Source organism: Desmodus rotundus, unplaced genomic scaffold (assembly GCF_022682495.2).
Source record: "Desmodus rotundus isolate HL8 unplaced genomic scaffold, HLdesRot8A.1 manual_scaffold_227, whole genome shotgun sequence".
In the NCBI taxonomy this organism is placed as follows: domain Eukaryota; kingdom Metazoa; phylum Chordata; class Mammalia; order Chiroptera; family Phyllostomidae; genus Desmodus; species Desmodus rotundus.
In genome coordinates, this window is record NW_026527288.1 from 73,932 (window position 1) to 91,707 (window position 17,776).

The 17,776-nt window shown below is 44.8% G+C and overlaps 1 pseudogene; it reads right to left on the reverse strand.

Moving 5' to 3' along the window:
* Nucleotides 1–7,117: 7,117 nt before the first annotated feature.
* LOC128780076 (U4 spliceosomal RNA) lies at nucleotides 7,118–7,185 on the reverse strand (annotated as a pseudogene).
* Between the last annotated feature and the right edge of the window lie 10,591 nt (nucleotides 7,186–17,776).

The window sequence follows — 17,776 nt, forward strand, 5'->3', positions numbered from 1 at the left end:
TGCTGTCATTTTTACTGTTCCTATTTTTGATCTTTTTCTTAGGTAACTCCCTTTAACATTTCATATAATAAGGGCTTGGTGATGATGAGCCTCTTCAACTTGACCTTATCTGAGAAGCACTTTATCCTCCCTTCCATTCTAAATGATAGCTTTGCTGGATACAGTAATCTTGGATGTAGGTCCTTGCGTTTAATCTTGGGTAATGTCATTATGATGTGTCTTGTTGTGTTCCTCCTTGGGTCCAGCTTCTTTGGGACTCTTTGAGCTTCCTGGACTTCCCGGAAGTCTATTTCCTTTGCCAGATCGGGGAAGTTCTCCATTATTTGTTCAAATAAGTTTTCAATTTTTTGTTCTTCCTCTTCTCCTTCTGGCACCCCTATAATTCGGATGTTGGAACGTTTCAAGGTGTCCTGGAGGTTCCTAAGCCTCTCCTCATTTTTCCAAGTTCTTGTTTCTTCATTCTTTTCTGGTTGAATGTTTGTTTCTTCCTTCTGGTCCGTACCATTGATTTGAGCCCCAGTTTCCTTCTCATCACTATTGGTTCCCTGTACATTTTCCTTTGTTTCTCTTAGCATAGGCTTCATTTTTTCATCTGTTTTTCGAATAGATTCAACCAAGTCTGTGAGCATATTGATAACCAGTGCTTTGAACTGTGCATCCGATAGGTTGGCTATCTCTTCGTCGCTTAGTTGTATTTTTTCTGGAGCTTTGAAGTGTTCTGTCATTTGGGCCATTTTTTTTTTTTTTTTTTTTGTCTTGGCACGTCTGTTACTTTAAGGGGCGGAGCCTTAGGTGTTCACCGGGGCGGGGTAATGCTGGTCGCTGCGCTGTGATGCTGTACGTGGGGGCGGGGCCGAGAGGGAGCAATGGCGCCCACTTCACTCTCCTCCGGATTTCAGTCTTTCACTCCGCCACCCACAATCAAACTGGGCCCCTCTGGTGCTGATTCCCGAGTAAGTGGGCCTGTGCACACTCTAGGCCCCTGTGGGTCTCTCCAACAACCCCTCCTGTGAGGCTGGGAGTCTCTCCTGCCGCCCCAACCCCCAGGGGCGCTTTCAATTTGAGGTTTGAGGCTTTATTTCCCCGAGCTGGAGCCCTGGGTTGCGCAGCGGTCTGCTTCTCTGCCCGCCGTTCGTCCGGTTTATCAGTCTGGATGAATGATTATTTTCTGTTTCCTTGGTGTTGGTCCCCCTTGCTGTTCGATTCTCTGTCAGTTCTGGTTGTGCGAGGAGGCGCAGTGTGTCTACCTACGCCGCCATCTTGGTTCTCTCTAAGTCTCTGTTTCTAATGTGTGCATTCAAGGGTGAGAATTTCTTTCTCAGGTTTTGGTCTGTAGCATCTTTAGCATCATTCAGGTCAAGTTACTTTGTAATTCAAATAGTGGTTCATTTTGGAGGTTCTGTAGGAGTCTCTTTGAGAAGGTCTGTGCAGCAGAACTTTGTCCTCATCCATTCCCTGTGAATGCCAGCTCAAGTGCCATTAGAGCAGAAAACATAGTGTATAGACTAAGAGGCTGTGATGATGGTTGAAACTTGCTTTAAATGGGATTGTCCAAAAAGTCAGTTCGGCCCCCCATAACTGCACCACCTCTGTGTCGCCCCCACGTCATCACCTGGCACCGGTCCCGCATACTTGCCTTTAATGTCATTTGAAACTGTTTTTCAGACAGTATCGTGACAGCTGTCATATCCCCGTAGAGTGAAAAACCTCATGACAACTGGTGAATGTGTGTGTGGCCCTCTTCTCACTGAAGACACCTGAACCTAACGTTTTTGGCCCCTCAGTCTGTATCGTTTCCAGAAAGTTAAGAGCCCAAGTGTAAGGCAAGAAAAGATGCTTGGTGTGTACGGAGAAGATGCTGAGTCTGATGGAACGTGTGAGAAGTGGGTTGCAAAGATTCATTCCAGAGATTTCTCATGCGCACTTGCCCCAAGGGTAGGCAGACCAGGTGCAGTGGAGAGCCATCCAGGGCAGACGTTAACAGAAGACAGACCACGTTATGGCACATGGGAGACAGGCAATATACTCAAAGTATCCCAATCAAATGTCAAAAAGCATTTGCAGCAGCTTGATTATGTTAATCTCTTTGACGTTTGGGTTCCACAGATGTCAAGCTGGATGGTGGGGGTCCCATCTTGACTGAATTTCCTCATGCGGTTCTCTACGGAAATGGAAGGGAAACATTCCATTTCCAAGACAAAGTGTGAGGGGATGAACCGTTGATATTTGAGAATAATGTGGAACAGGAGATATTGAGGGAAGCCCAGGAACCACCAGCAGCCCCTCCAAAGGGTGGTCTTCATCCGAAGGAGGTGATGTCCTGCAGTGGGAGCTCCTTGCAGAAACCCAGCGGGCTTCTCCCAACAAGTACTGATCTCTGTTAGACCAGGTGAAAGCCACCTGAGGGAAAATGTCCAGAATTTGTCAGGAAAGACAGGGAAGCTTCAGGGTAAGGGAGGAGCGCACACATTTCTCTTTGGCGACCAGGGGAAGACTGTTCCAGCCTGGCTGGGCAGTCATGATTCATCCGCAGTCCTCACCAGAGCTTGTGGCTTTGCATGACCCTTTAGTTTGGTGCTTGTGAATTTCTCTTATTGGAAAGAAATTTTCCTTCCCTGGAAGACTGCAGAAGACACTTGGAAGAGTTCCCTGGTCTGAAAGAGGAGCAACACTGCAGAAGACACCTGGAAGAGTTCCCTGGTCTGAAAGAGGACAATGTTGTGGGACGATGGAACAGTGAAGTAGCTTAAAGGTGGCAGAGGGCAGTGGAACAAAACGGTGACAATGTTGTCCATTAGTTGTTCAGTCCCATTGTTTAGGGGAGAATGAAAATTGTCTCTGTCATGGTATCTGACTGTAAAAAGCAAACACAATTTTTGGCCAAGGCATCAGTAAGCTATGTATTCCAAATGCTGGTCTTTGCTTCCCTCTGGTGGCCAACCTTAGGAATGACACTTCAGTACAGGTCAGCAGAGTAAGTGGTTGATTCCAGGGGAATATGAATGACTTTGGATAGCAGGGGTATTCAGAAGTGCATTTGAAAATGTCTAAATGTCAGGGCTGGCCAGTTACCTTGTCACTGGTTTCCAGATTAACGGCCAAGAGCGCAATAAGCATATTTTCTGTGACATTTCTTGGATCTGGCTGTGTAGCATGATAGAGTTGAGTTTCTACAAGTTCCAGGTATGCTTGAAAATCACTTGTAATTTGGTTTGTCTGATGCAGAATCCTTAAACAACGAGGAGGAAAATTTATTTAAAGTTCTCTACGAAGAGGTAAGAAAAAGTGAAGAAAAATACAAACACTTTCACTTTATGCATATCCCCCTGTGGACAAGTTTACGGGCTCGTTTACTCAATTTCGCCTAGAGTGCGTTTACTATTTTCGGGTCCTGGTTCGGGTAAAAAGCAAAAGTACCTTTGTGGGAAGCCAATTGTAGAGCGTGTGTTCCAACTGTCGGTCTCTGCTGCCACCTCGTGGTCATTTTGGGGAATGACACCTCAGTGCAGGTCAGCAGGAAAAGTGGTTGATTCCAGTGGAATGTCAATGACTTTGGGTGGCAGTGGTATTTACAAGTGCATTCGAAAACATCTAAATTTCAGGGGTGTCCAGTTACCTTGTGACTGGCTTTCAGGTTAAGGGCAAAGGAGCCATTGATACGTTTTATGTGACGTTTCTCAGAACTGGCTCTGTAGCGTAGTAGCATCAGTCTTGGACAAGTTGAAGGTGTGCTTGAAATTCGTTTGTCTTTGCTATGTTGCAGCTTCCTTAAGCAATGTGGAGGTAAAATTTATACATAATTCTGCACCAAGAGGTGCAGAAGGAAAGGCAAAGTGAAATATCAGCGCTATTGGTGTATGTACTCTTGTTTCCTCAACTTTGCCTGGACTTCCTTTTCCATTTTCGGTTCCTCCTTCATGTGCAAACCTTGTACATTTCCAGTGTCTGCTTCTGACCTCTGCATTGACAGATGAAGGATTCTTTATCAAGAATTGGTAACTAGCATCTTCAGCATCATTCGGGTCAAGTTATCAAGTAATTCATATGGTGGTTCATTTTGGAGCTTCTGTAGGAGTCTCTTTCGGATGTGCTGAACAACAGAACTGTCTATTCATCTGTTCTCTGTGAATACTAGGTTAAATGCTATGGGAGCAAAAAATAGACTGTATACGTTTTGCGGCTGCGATGCTCGTTGAACCTTGCCTTAAATCGGGTCAGCCAAAAGGCCTCTTTGGCCAAAAAAGCCTGTTTGGTGAAAAAGTCCATTTGCCAATAAGTCTGTTTGGCTGAAAAGTCAGTTCAGCCACAAGTCAGTTCAGCCTGCAACCCCACTCCCACACTCCCACCCCATCACCTGTCTCTGGTCGCCCATACTTGCCCTTAACATAATTCAAAACTGCTTTATTAGACAGTATTGTGACAGCTATTATATCAGCTTTGCCCGCAGAGCCCCCCGTCCGCCGCAGATGAAAATAAGTCTACCGAGACATGATCTGTTTAGGGAGGAAAGGTGGCAGATCTCTCCAAGGAGAGGAGCTAAGAGCCTTTTCCTCAATGGGCTTTTATTGGGTTCAATTTGCACAGGAATACAGGTAAAGCTCACCAATCTTTGTCAGGCAGTAAGAATCGAACAACAGGTAACATTCAAAGAACTCTGGGAGCTTATTCTCAGTCAGGGTCAGTTAGCTAAAGGGCTATAAAACTTTGGGAAACAAACTCATTTCATGCTTAGACCCTTAGGAGAAAACTGAGGGCATTCTTAGCAAAGCAGGTTTCACAGGGTTTTTTGTATTCTCTCTTAGGCCTGATGCCCCCCAGGGTACCGCCCTTTCCAGCACAGGGCTGCACCACCCTCTGTCATTGTTTCAGGCTTCAGTCAGGCAGGGGAAGTAAGGCAGCCAAGAGATTAGGTGACTTCTTGCAGACAGAAGGAGCACTCAGTCTATGTCAAAGCTGAGGGGCAAGGGTCCATGCCCCCCTTTTCTATAGCCCCCCAAGTCCTTCCCTGAGGGCCTCTTCCTGACCATGCCTGTCTGAGGTCATCCCTCCCTTGAGGAATCTTACCCATCTTTGGCTAACTGGTCAGGCTCAGGGCCAAGCAGGGTAAAGTAAAGTGGGCAGAGGCAGCACCCCTGCCAGGGAGATAAGCTTTGTCTCCTTAATGGCTTATGGTCCCAAGGTCTTTCACTCAGCCTTAGCCAGGGGGGTTACAGCTTCTGAAACAGGGCAGGGTGCTTCCCAACAACTGCATGCTTTCCCTACTGTCCAGAGGACCACACATTTTTCTGGAGACCACATTTCCAAGCACGTCTCCCACCGACATAAAGGCAGAGTGCAAAAGGGTAGAACCAGGGACTGCCGGCCAAGATGGAGTATAGGGAACTGTTCCACGCAGGGGAAATGCAGCCCAGTTCCCACTTGGAAAAGCCAGCGAGAGCGAGGTCTGGCAGGCAGGACCCATGCCCCCACACACAGCTATTTCTATGGGGAATCAGGCCTGCCCTGTACCTAGCTTGCTTTGAGACTTGCTTTCCCTGAAACTCCCTCACCCTGGATTGAGGCAGCAAATGTTGACTGAGTATCTTTAACTTCCTAAAGTCTGTGCTAAACTACCCACGTGGGGAGTGTAACCAGTTCAACCACTTCCCCCCCCCCACCCCCGAACTGTAACATCCTTCTCTTTGATGTAATCAGCAGCATTCTGTCCTTGGTTGTATGCAAAAGCTAATCACCTACAGTGAACATGGGCACAGTAAATGTGGACCATCCTCTATGTAAACTGCCCAGAAAAGCAGTAAAAGCCTGTCCAGGCAGGGATCGGGCTTTCTCAGGGGCTCTCTCTGGCCCTCACGCCCTCTCTCACTTAGAGAGTGGCCATGCCATCCCTTTTTCCCCACAGGATTTTTGTAGTCTGTGTGAATTTGTCTATTGCTGCCACAGCACACAGATCCCGTGGGCTGGGATCTGCATCAAGTTCACAGAGACCCTGTACCAAAACCTACACAGGCTCTGGAGTCTAGAATCTGGACCCTGGAGAAGAGCCAGAACCAATAGCTGAATGCCAGACCTCCGCCCCAATCCTAAAACTGTCCCCACGACCCAGGACAGACCATGTACACTGAATGCCAGTCACTGGACACCAGATTCCATCCATCAGACCCTAGAGCCAGAGCTACATGTGGATCCCACACACCAACCCAGCATGCAAAGCCACACCTGAAGAGACTCCACATCCCAGACTCACAGCCCCAGGCCACAGACCCTGGAGACAGAACCTAGATCTGTAACCAGGACCCCACAGCCACACTCCAGAGTTGGAGCTGGATAATGGAGCCCAGTTGCCAGATGCCAGATGCAGGAGCAGAGCCGAGTCCTCCCAATGTAAACAGAGCCAGCGGTCAATTAAGAACTTTCCTAAGTCCGAGCAATTGGCCTCACAAATACTTTTCATGCTGGTGTAAACGTATAAGAGAAGAAAGTGACTCCCAGCACTACTAAATTGTACCAAGCCCTGCAGAAATAGACCATAAAGGCTGACAGAGCAAAATATGATATTAATGCTTACTTTTGCCAGGAGGTGTGCATGATCTCTCAGAGGCTGCACTTTCCAGAAGTTAGTGTCCCGGCCATGCTTGTCACACCGCCGGCTCACCAACACTGTGGGGTTTAAAACATTATTTTTTGCCATACCTTCTAAGTTCTAAGAGCTGGGATAACAATCAAATTAACATAATCTAATTAACGGGAGATATTCAAGGTCCAACACATGGGCAAGGGGAATTTATATTCAAATGAATACCAAAAATAAGGAGATGATATTGGGTATATAGGGTATATTGGAAAATGGAAGAACAGTATTAAATTTCAACGGTGAAATGGGGGACATGCAGGTAATTTAGAAAATGGGCAACATACCTGCCAAGTTAATTTCTGTTGGGCAATTCCCAAAACTTTAAGACACAAGGAGACAGTAAGAGGGTCAACAGGCTCTTGCTAGGAGTGTCACTGTCTGAAGCTGAGGTGATGGTGCTGAAGCTCTCTTCCTAAACCAAACTGTGGCAACTAAACCTCTTAGGAAGAAATGAGATGACAATCCTACATAATTTCTCAGTCTTCCCTTTCTTTCAGCAATAATCACGCCTCAGATAAACCTCATTGGCTACGATACTGCCACTGCGCAAAGCTCACCTTCCCTTCCTTAACAGCCAGTTTAAAATCAACGTGCCAACTGCAAAATGTTGGCCCTCTTCATTGTCACCTTTGAAACTTCAAATACAAGTTGTATATCCACAAGCTACATTAGTACATTGTTCCACATTTCACTGACATAATCGTTCAGTTTTGAGAATAAGTTACTTTACTTAAATTGTTAAATCTTCCTTAAGTAAATGGTGATATACATGTACCCCCCTAATTCACCTCATATTAAACACCTGAGTGCTTGCTTACGTGGTGGGGAAACAACCTTTCCTGTGACCTCAGGAATCTTTGGGCTGGTCTAATAATCCAACAGGTAGGACACAGGTTAGCAAATGAAAATGGCCAAAAGTAAGACATGCTTAGGCGGGACAAACTCACTCACAGGAGAGAATCAGAAACCCCACACGCAGAAGAGCATAAATGAGATAGCGATGATGTGAGGTGCCGTGGTTATTTTCTATGATAAAAATATCTTCTTACATATGTGGGAAAATATTTCTGATATAAAACAAGGTGTTGGAACAACTGAAGGGGAAAAATATTGGGCCCCCTACGTGACATCCTCCACCAAGATCAATGCTTTAATTGATTTTGATAGCCACTCACAACTAATATAAAACAGTGAGAGCTATCTAAAACATACCAAGAGATCTAATGTGAAAGAATGGGAAAAATATACTACACGAACATTAACCAAATGAAAATTATATAACCTATAGTAGACCAGAAAGCAATAAATAAATAAATAAATAAACACTACTACAAATAAAGAGGAGTACTTCCTATCAGTAAGTTCAATTTACCAGATTAGCAAATGAAAATGGCCAAATGTAAGACATGCATAGGCGGGAGAACCTCACTCACAGAAGAGTAAGAAACTCCACACGCAGAAGAACATAAATGAGACAGCAATGATGTGAGGGGCCCTGGGGCTTCAAAGTATCCTCATAAAAAGGGTCAAGGGCCAGCCCCAGGGCCCCCTTCTAGCCGTCCTGCTTAAATCCATTAAATTTGGAAAAATTCCACCTGAAATGAATCTACATATTCCTGACTTCTAAAATAGTTAAAACTCGACTGGAAGCTACAGCCCCCAGGAAATGAAGTGCTCCCGTCTCCACATCACTCACCACTGGAAAATAGGGGCAAAGGCAGCCAATGCTGTGGTCCCAGTTACTCAATAATGACAAGTCACAAACCAACACCAGCTCCGAGAACTTCAGACGCAGTAACTCCTGGCAAGAAAGGTCCCAACTTTACCAACCAGAGAGAAAAGCAATTACCCTCTTGACACTTTCTACCTGATTCCTCCAGACCATGTGGGACCCGTCCAATTTGGCTACAATATCAACGTTAGCTTTCGTGTTTAGGGAAAACTGCTCACCGTGGCTACCGCAAAGAAGACCGTTTCCGTCAATCGTGTCACTTGATGGGACCAGAGCTGTCCCCAAACTCTGTCTCAGCCCTTCCCCTGGCCGAGCACGCAGTGAGCACCAGAGTCCCCTGGGGCGGTGGCCGCTCGGACAGGGCCGTTTCTCTCACCAGGGACATTTCTGATGCATAAACGCTGACTCTCCCCACTGGCACCCGAACAGCCAAAGAAAGGTCTGGAGAGAAAACCGCACGTGTAACGAGCCTGCTGCCCGGAAGCCGCCCGTGTGCGCGGGTCCCTGACTCGGGCATCCCGGGCCTCCGCGTCTGCATGTGGGGTCCAGTGACCCCCTCCCTGTTGTCGCACCGCGGAAACGGGTGAATTCCTTCCCTCCTTCACTACAGTCCCCGGACGCCGGTTTCCCCGTTTTTTCTTCTTCCAGAACCAGGAGAGAGAGGGGTGAGCTCGGCGGTCTTGGAGAGCGCGTCCACGTGAACCCTCAGCCGGCTCCGGATCCGCGAACCCCCGGACCCGCGCTGCGCCCCTCGGGCCCGAGAGAGGCCAGAGGCCGGGTGCGCAGCGCCGTCCGCGGTGAAGACGCTCCACTCCGCTCTCCTCTCCTTCCCACCGGGGAGAGGACCCCCCAAAGTTGTGTTAGCGCGCGACTCCGTGTCCTGTCTCCTGCCCCATCCCTCTCCCCCCAAACCCTCCTGGACTCTCTCACGGTCTCCGTCACCTACTCCCACCCGCAGGTCCCCGTCCCCAAACCTCCCTTCTCTGTGTTCCAGCAGAATTCCGCGCGGGCCCTTCCCCCTCCTGCTCCCAAGGTAACCCGTTCTAACCTCCCGCAGGCGGCTCCGGTCCACCCTCTCCTGTCCCCACCGCGCACCAGGGTCCAGTCCTCCTTCCAGACACGCGCCGCCCTTCCCTTCTTACCAGGGCTTGTCCCCCAGCCCCGAGCCCCGACCCACCAGATCGCAGCCCCGCCGGCCTCTCCTGCACCCCCCTTCCCCGTCCCTCACCAGCCCCTCTGTCCCTTGCGGGCAGCGTCCTGGTCGCTCCTCCCCCCGAAGTTCTCGAGGTTCCCGGGACGGACATCGCTCCGCCCCCTCCGCTCTGCATTCCCAAGATATGCGACCCCGCCAAAGCCCGCCCCCCGCCCACGCGGGTCCTCCGCCGGCGTTCCCGTCCTGTGTCCGCTGGGATGGAGGAGAGGGGACCCGCGGGCCAGCGTGGGGACGGGCTGGATCTGAGAAGGGCTCTGAACCGAAAGGCTCAGGGCCGCAGGGAGGCCGAGCGCAGCGCGGAGCAGGTGTGGCCCCTCCCGAACGCCGAGGACACGGACGGGAGCGCTGTCTCGCCCCGGGAAGAGAGCGCGTTCACTCGGTGAACACGTGTGAAGCATTTGCTGGTGTCCGGCTGGGGGACGGGCGTCTCGTGTGTAATACGGGCCACACACTGGTGAGAGGGACACACGCGCCTTCGTGCGGCTCCCTGTCCCTGCAGGTGGACGAGACGCGGTGCAAGCGTCCAGGCTGCGCGGGCACCTGCCCGAGCGCAGCAGGTGGAAGGGACCCGACGCCTGGGGACACGGAGTCACGGTGGTGAAGCGCTGCAGGCGTCCCAGGATGACGGCTTTCCTGTCATCGCTCACACGTCACTCCTTAATACCTACTCTGTGACGTCACTAACAGTAAATACTCTTGCTTTCCCGCATTCCCAGATTCACCATCTCCAATCTCCCTTATGGACAATGCGGACACTGGCCAGATCGTGAGTTCCTCAGACAACCTCCAGGGGGCGCGATTTCTCTTACAAACACTGCTGGTTTCTGCAGGACCAGGGGTCCGAGCCCTGGACTCACTTAAAGGTAAGTATCTTGTTCCTGCTCTATTGCATCATCAATGAACTCACCGCCAACGAGATTTTCTCTCGCTCCTCACATCACCTCGTTTCTTCAGTTTTTCAAGTGTTATCTACTTTAAGTATTTTTACATAACTAAAGTAATGTAATTTTATTATTGTACAATAACTTATTTACCTTGATACCTTATTTACCAAATCACGAAAAGCAACGTAATGATTACAAGTAACAGAATTTGTTACAGTCAGGGGAAATAACACACATATAAATATCCTTTATATGTATATAGAAACAGAAAGTTAAAGACAGAATCAAAAAGAACCAATAGCAACAAAACAGATAAAACACCTAACGCCAACCTCAGCAAGAATGTGCAGTGATCTGTGTGGACAAATGTTACAATGATGCCCAATGAAAGACGCCTGAACAACTGTAAAGTGGCATCGTGTTCTTCGATGAAAAACATAAGAATGTCAATTTCCCAAAGTTGCTTATAAATTGTGATACAGTTTAAAATATCAACATTTTAAAACTAAAACAAACTCATTTTCAGTTCACTTGTTAAAATTAGGAAAGAAAAGGGAATCCTGGAAAAGCAAATTAATAAATAGAACCTAGCTCAACCAAATATAACTATGTATTGTGTTATAAACCTACGTTAATCTAAACAGTGGGGTAATAGTCTTTGAATAGACAAACTGATGGGACAAAATACAAAGTCCAATAGTAAATGCAAAATCAGATGGAAATTTTCTATGACAAATATATCTCCTTAGACTTGTGGGAAAATATTTATAATATAATAAAAGGTGTTGGAACAAGTGAATGGGAAAAATATTGGACCTCCTACATTACATCCTCTGACAAAATCAATTCTTTGATTGATTATAATAGCCACTTATCACTAACATAACAAACTGAGAGCTACCTAGAGAAATGTGCAAAAAATATCTAAAGTGAAAGAATGGGGAAAATATACTATACGAGCATTAACCAAATGAAAATTATATAATAACATAGTAGACTTGAAGACAAAAAAACACTACTAAAAATAAAGAGGAATACTTCATATCAGTAAGTTCAATCTACCAGTTAGTTCCACATTTTTATTCACTTAATAACATAAACTCAAAATTATATAGAACAGAGCTACATGGAAAATTATATAAATTAATAATCATAATAGGAGATTTAACAAACCTCTATCATTCAGGTTCTATTCCAGAACCAATAAAGCCCCCCCAAAATAATAAAAATATTTTAAAAATAACATGAGAAGCAAATTGCATTCAATGTGGATAAGTACTTCACTACACCCCAAAACTGCAAATTACAGATGCTTTCCAAGCACCCTGGAAACTTTTTTAAACACTGACTATATAGTGATATAAAGCAAGTTTCAATAAATTTCAAGTATATATATAAAAACATATATATATATGTTTTTTGCTTTCACTACCATTAATCAAGAAATCAGTAACAACAGATAACTAGAAAATACTTATATTTACATATTATGAAATACACTTCTAAATAACCACCCAAAAATAAACCAATTGGAATTAAAAAATAATTTTCATGGAATGATAGTAAAAATACTGCATACCAAGGCCAGATCACTCAGGTTCCAAAGATGATCACAGCTTGAAGATCAGTGGTTTTCGCCCTGGCTTGTGCCCCTCAGCAGATGGAGCACGGGCTGCAAACCAAAGGGTTGACAGTTGATTCCCAGGCAGGGCACATGCCTGGGTTGCAGGCCAGGTCCCCAGTGGGGGCCAGGGGAGAGGCAACCACACATTGATGTTTCTTTCCGTCTCTTTCTCCCTTCCTTCTCCTCTCTTTAAAAATAAATAAATAAAAATTTTTAAAAATCAGTGGTTTTCAACCTAAGGTTGACTTTGCCCCCAAAGGGACATTTGGCACATTGTGTAGAGACCTTTCAGATTGTCGTTAGGGGGGTTAAGGTGGAAGTTACTGTCATGCACTGAATAGAGGTAACTATGTAGGTGCTTAATTGCTAATAAGCACCTACAATGCAGGGAAAATTCCCCCAATCTCATAGCCATGAGAAACCCTCCTCTGTATGGAGCAGGATGAAGAGTCCATTAGAATACAAACAGCATGTGACTTTGCACCCTAGATCTGAAATCATGCCTCTCTCTGGACATGTAGCTTGGAGGCTGAGAGCTAAAGAACAACAACAAAAATAAATAAATAAAAATGCCAGCCGTCTTGCAAAGACTGGGGAGGAATGTCCTTGGCTAAGAAGACACCCACAAAACCTCAGAAGCCAAGGAAGATATGGCACCTTAAGAGACTGCACCACATGTGATAAACCGCAGCACTGAGGCTCACTGTCTCTTTCCATTGCCCATAAATCACTCTTCAGTAATTGTTTCCTAAAATAACTTAGAATCTATAATCTGACTCTTTTAGATTCCAGAATTCACCATCTAACGTTCTCTGCTTTGAAAATGTGGACATTTGCCATATTGTGAGTTCCTCAGATAACCTACAAGGGGCACAATTTTACTTACAAAATACTTCTGATTTCTAGAACACCATTGCTCCAGGCCCTGAACTCATTTACAATGCTAAGAATCATGTTACTATATTATTTAATTATTAATGAACTTAAAACTGACAAATTTTTAACTCTTCATGTCTTCATGTTTTATTCTAAGCTTTAACTACTTTTTTATGTTCTATACAGCTAAACTAATGTAATTTTATTATTGCATGATATCTTATTTACCTTGGCAACTCATAATTATCAACTTAAAGTTATAAATAATACAACTTAGTAAATTGTGTGGTAAATAACATGCAGAAATAAATATCTTTTATATACACAAAGAGTAATTTAAAGATATAATCAAAGAAAAGAACCCATGGTGCACTCCTAATTCCAGTGTCTGGTCTAGATGATGTGCTCATAAAAAGTGGTCCCAAGGAGCTGGTCACTTACATTGGGACCTGAGACTTGTACCTCGAAACAGTCTTAAAAAAATCAAGTCACTGATACTCCACTATAATCAACCAGGTTCCTGCTGACCTGTACTAAGATGTTATTCCCAACAATTCCCACAAGATGGCAGCAGAGATGCACACCTGGGACACATATTAGTGGCTTCGCCAAACAGTTCCTTTGGTTTTCACGTATAAAATGATAGTGGTTTTATTTTTTTTAGCTTCTTGGTTTAAAATTTATTTTAAATAGATTTTACTTTCTTCATTGTTTCAGGAATCCTCAACAAACAAGGAAAATTATAAATGATTTTCTAGCGCACTCAGAACTTCTAAAAATCTATCACAATATACAGCAAGTCCAACAAATGGCACATAAAGCACATTTATTGCTTCCTTTGCCATAATCTGGAAATCAGTCACAAGGAAACTGGACAGTGCTTGCATTTAGACCTTTTAAAATACATTTCTAAATACCATTGTCATCAACAATCAGTGACAATCCACCAGAATCAACCATTTCTCTTGTGACCGGCACTAAGGTGTTATTCCCAAAATGAACAAGAGATGGCAGCAGAGAACCACGCTACGAGCTTGCCTTTTTTTTTTTTTTTTTAACAGTGAGCATGTTGTACTATGGAGCGAGTTTCAAAAATATATATCATAGGATTGAAATTATATAAAGTATGTTTCTTGCTCTCATTGCAGCTAATCTAGCAATCAGTAGTAAAAGATAACTAGAAAGTCCTTATATTTAAATATTATAAAATACACTTCTAAATAACCCGCAAATTAAATTACAATTGCAGTTAAAAAATAACTTGAACTGAATGATAATAAAAATAGTACATAAAAACACTCTGGAAAAAATGTATTGATAAATCCACACATTAAGGAGAAAGCCTGAAAATTCAATTTTGCATCAGTTTACAAACCCGGAATAATAAATTATATCCAGAGAAAGTGGAAGAATGGAAATGTGCAAGTAGTGATGTCTGGAAGGATATACACTTTTTTATTGAATAATTTTTTACTGTTACTCTATTACAGCTTCCCAATTCTTCCCCTTTGTCCTCCTCCACCCATCCCACCCCACATACCCCTACCTTTTTTAGAAGCATATACAGTTATTATAAGAGCAGTTATTACCTGTCTGGGTAGGATTTTCAACTATTTTTATTCTTCTATATAATTTAAGCGGCAACCACAACAAAAACAGGCTACCTCTGTTTGGGCTTAAAACGATCTAGAGGAAAACATGGCATAATTTAAAAATAGTAATAATCTAGTCTGTTGTGGTGACACCACCAGAGGCCTTTTCTGTGCTCGCCCAGCCTGACCTCAGAGGGGCTCCTTTTCCAACTTTCACTTCTTCATGTGCAAATGCAGCCGAGCAAAGAGGAAATGAAAGGTCAGCCAGGTGAGCGGAGCAGCCTGAGCAGCACAGCGGGAGAGGGGGTTTGCCCCGGGGCTGCCTCACTTCCCGGGCCTCCGCACAGCCCTGCTGCTAGGTGACTGAGAAGCAGCACTGCTGAGTCGACACACAGTGTGCTGCTTCATACTTCACCTGTGACAATGCTGAGCTTCTTAACACCCCTTCTGTGCTCACAGCCATTCTGTCTTTAAATTGAGGTATTTGCACTGAAGCTTCCGTCATCACCACACCCCAACCTTGGGACTGACTCCTCTTGGCATTGACTTGGAACCAACGACTATAAATTTATAGAAATGCACGTGGACCCCACACAAACCCAGAGACCCCAATGCCACACCCAAACAGACCTCAGATCCGAGACCCACAGCCCAATAGATTCAAACGCGGGCCACAGACCGCAGACACAGGACCCAGATCCGTAACCAAGACCCCACAGCCAGACTCCAGAGCTGGAGCTGGACAATGAACCCTAGTTGCCAGATGCCAGACACAGAAGCTGAACCTCACTAGTCAGGGCTTATAATATTCTTAATAGCATTTCTATAAATGACTTTGGACCCAATTTTTAAATATAAAATTCATTGTTTTTATAATAAATGGTTTTCATCTCTCCAACAAACAGTAACTGTGTGACATAGTACATTTTTGCACTATGGAAGTGTTCCTGCTGGAACAGAGCTCTGGATGCAAATGGGACACTTTGGGTGGTCAGGGCGCTATTCAGATATGGAAGGCGGCGGGGGCCGCTGGGTGTAATGAGGGTGGGCAGAGTTTTTGGTGAGTCATTTTTAAATGCATACATATATAACCAACTACTTCTCATCCATTCTTTTATCTACAAAAAAATATGTATAGATAGGTTTATTTTAAGCAAAGGAGAAAAGAAATGACACAGCATTCCAAATGACATGAAGGAAAAGCAAGTTTCCCCTGCACGTTGCCCAGACCCTGACCCCTGTGACTAGTCCCTGCGTCTCCTTTCAGCACGTGTCTTCTGCCTGGTTTTTCTTTAACACGACGTGTTTTGCAGGATACTGTTCTCACATCACAACATTACTAAGAAAATTATTCTCTGTTAAAATCCATTAGAACCACCTTACTAGATTGTTTCTTGAATGAAATGTCATATATTCTCACCCATTTTTAATGTTCTATCATATTTCACAGTGTTAGAAACCATAATTTAACAAATTCTCTTCTACTGAATTTGTTAAAATGTGTAAGATATGTTACTATTTAGTAAGATATATACTAATGATAATTTAGTAAGATATATACTAAAATTATATGTTATTATATAAGTGTTGGATAAAATGTTAAACATACTTCATTTCATACAAAGGGAAGCAAACGGGGGGATATTTTTAATGCTTTTCTTTTAATTTCATTTATTAATTTGAAAGAGAGAGAAAGAGAGAGTTGTTCTGCTTATGTATTCATTCATTGGTTGCTTCTTGTAGGTGCCCTGACTGGAGAATGAACTGACCACCTTGGCACATAGGCAGGACACTAACCAACTGAGCTACCAGGCCAGGGCTACCAGGGGAAATTTTGAAAAGTGAGATTTCTGGGTCAGAGGCCATGAGGATGCTATTTCTGGATGGCTATTCTCGAAATGATCACCAGAGAGTCTGCACGAAAGGACCCTTCCCCGAGCCTTTCAGAGCAAGGTCACTGCACCTCCTTGCTCATCAGCCTCAGGGATTCCAGGAGTCCTCCGGATCCCCATACGGGCCACCAAACTGTGTTGATCTCAAAACTATAGCAGCCAGTCATTTTACCAGCAGATAAGGGGTTTATTCGGAAACAGTAAAAATTGCAATGTAGGACAATCAAGCTGTACAAAACCATAGGCAAGCTCCACAATTAAAGGAGAGGTACGTTCGTTACCTTACAGGGACAAAGGAGGAAGTTGGGAGGAGTCATTTCAAACAAAAGTGCAGAGGAGGAAAGTGTTGGTTCAGGGTGACCCTGGTTTCTCTCTGGCTGAGTTGCTGGGGAGTTGGTTTCTCCTGGGAGCACATGTAGGTACATCTTCATGTTGGGGCCTGTGACAGACAATTTTTCCTGTAATGGACCCCCGGTGGTTCTATGTGACAGCACCCCCACTGACCCCAACTCCACTTTAGTGAGGTTTCCCTTTATGCAATTTCACAGTAATAATTAGCTAGTTGGCTTATTTGCAATCCATGAAAATCAAGGTATATTTATGTGCTCGAAACGAGGTAAGGACCAGAGACACTCTTCCCATTTTATCCCGTGAAAGCCAGCAGCAGTTACACTGACCCTGCTCTGTGGACCGGTCCTCAAATTTGGTACCTTATTTTTATGCAAAATACTTGTAGGTTTTCTCAGTATTTTTAAAAATTTATTTAGTTTTGTTTAGTTTTATCTTGTCTTCCAATTTCTGAAATATTTTCAAACCTGAGTTACTTAAGCATATCTATTACTCATAACGCCACTTCTGTGAGACATGAAATTCTCCCAGTGTGTTTTCCAGTGTACTTACGATGTCATTTGTTGTGTTTAAATTTTGAACCCTCTGGAACTTACTTTGTGTCTACCAATTGTGTGGTCAGAATTTACTGACGTAACAGTTTCCCAGAATGCAATGCAGTCTTGACCGCGTCCTCACTGGTTATGCAGCTCTTGCTGAAAGTGGGTTTGAAAAGGGAGAGCACGGAAGGGCCTAGACGAAAGTTGGGGATCCCCACTACAGTCTGGTGGAACAAAGACACTTTGTCAGGCGGCAGGAGGGCCACGTCCACCCTAAGGTCCGCCCCGGCTCAGGGCTCCCAGTTCCTGCAGGGTGGGTCCCTCACCAGCTGCAGGAAAACAAACCACAGAGAACGCCAAGCCACAGTCCTCGCTGCAGGCTGTGTGACAGGCACTCACTGGACCCAGAGCAGCCAATCCCCGCGGGGTGGGGCGTGTCTTCCCC